The sequence below is a fragment of the Porites lutea genome, chromosome 4 (assembly GCF_958299795.1).
Source record: "Porites lutea chromosome 4, jaPorLute2.1, whole genome shotgun sequence".
Classification (NCBI taxonomy): domain Eukaryota; kingdom Metazoa; phylum Cnidaria; class Anthozoa; order Scleractinia; family Poritidae; genus Porites; species Porites lutea.
In genome coordinates this window covers 28,418,640-28,420,682 of record NC_133204.1, presented here as the reverse complement: position 1 = coordinate 28,420,682, position 2,043 = coordinate 28,418,640, and positions in this window count along the sequence as shown.

The following is a 2,043-nucleotide window of genomic DNA, read 5'->3' as shown; positions in this document are numbered from 1 at the left end:
AACCTGTCTGTATCTCAGCCCCAGTACAGGGCGAGAAGTCTGTCCACGCTTATTACAGCCAATGTTAACAATGAAACGGCACTAAAAAGAAAGCCTGTGAAAAAACTTAACAAATTCGCGTAAAAGCAAATATCCCATTTATCGCTTAGCACGGACATAAAATAGGCAGCATAAACAGGCTCTGCAATCATACCGACACAGAGATCAGTTATTGCTAGGTTACGATACAGGAGTTTGGGCGGTGGATGAAGTGAAGATTCTTTCTGCAGAGCCACTAGGATCAGAGTGTTCCCTAGAAATGCAGTAATGGACACAGAAATATTAACAACCAAGAGAAAGATTAGCTCATGATTTACTTCTCCAATTAACTCGGCCGTGCACCGCGGTTCGCCGTTCCATTTCTCCAGGCTTTTATTTTCTGCAAAATTTGTTGCTTGAGCCATTTCTCTGTAGCAAGAGCCGTTGAGAGTAAGCTGTCTGTTAAAAAAAAATCATGATTTTTTTTTCTCGTAATGAGGAAAGAACATTAATTGTCTCTACTGATATGGGCCTCCTTGCAGTTACCAATTTCTATATGCTCTTTATTTACCGTTAAAAAACCCGTCGCTTGAGTATTTTATTGCATGAATGGAGGATTTGAGAATATATCACGAAACTCCATGTAAACATTAAGGACAGCAACAAATTACTGCAGAGTTTAGTTTCATTGAATTTTCGCCATTAATTATTTCCTAAAAATGTTAGATCGAAACTTTACCACCATGAAACACGGTAATTACTGGGCTGCCTTTGCGTCCAGTCATAAAATGGGCTTTCGGTCGTCTGCGGCGAAAAACGGCCTCCCGGGGGAGGGAAGACACGAGGGTCTGGTACCGAGAAACGATGTTCTCACAAATGGTTTCATATGAGTTTCTCTTCCACGGAGCCTTGCACGGATACTTTTTGTACCTCGTCTGCGCTCCCCCTGAAAAACCCACAAAGCGTTGCGAACCTGAAGAAGGCTATTTGCGTTGTTCGAAGCGATTCGATCTGAGTTGGTAGTCACTCTATAATTTTTTTATTGTTCGAGTTTAAGTCAGTTAGATGATGTTGGCGCTGGGAAACTCAGAGAAATGCTCGCGTTGCATTCAAACCGACACGCTGTTCACGGTAGGTTCACACTAAAAGATGACTGTGAGCGTCAGGTTTGGAACGCCGTGGCCGCTTCGTGAACTCGAAGAGAGAATTATCGATCGATGTAGTACATGAGCAATTAAGAAGCACAATTTATGAGCAAGGTATTTCACCAGTTGACGACACTATGGCTGAAGACTTGATTGTAAGCCTTCGTAGTCAGTGAAACGAACAACTCAGTTGCCGATGAATGGCACTACGCACGTCCATGAGCGAGGGACGTGACAACTTTGCCATGTTAGAAGACTGGCTTTTCCTTTAAATATTTCCTTCTATTTAATGCAACACACGCCACTTTGGAGGTGTAAATTTCGGATACTGAGGATAAAGAAGACACGGACAAAAATAAGGACTCTGAGAATTTCGCACACAATGCACAAGTTTAAAGCTTCACCGGACCATCCCATCCGGGAGCTTCACAGAGAGCGACTTGAGGAAAATAGGACAAGTGTAGCCCACGTCGAGGTTTCAGGGGGTTTGCTTTTGTTTGTATTTGTATCTTGCTAAGCTTTTATCATTAAATTTGTACGTACATGATCTTGTGATCACAATTCTGTGTTTTCGCCCATTCAGCAAGCACGCTATATTGATGTCAGCATTAGCGAGTTTCAGAAACATGCCTTTGAAAGTTTTCAGCTCTCGTGATCTTTCTTGATATTTCTTTTACCATTTTATGAAGATGTTAACTGAAGTCACCGCAAAATGGAAACTTAAAAAAGCGTATAATCCATTTATCTCGAAACATAACACACATGACTTATACGACCTTTATTTTCGTAAAGGTGTTTTGAATACGAACGAATACAGTCAATGTGAGGGGCAAAAACAGCATTAATATAAATGAACCATAGGGTTTTAACTAATATAAGG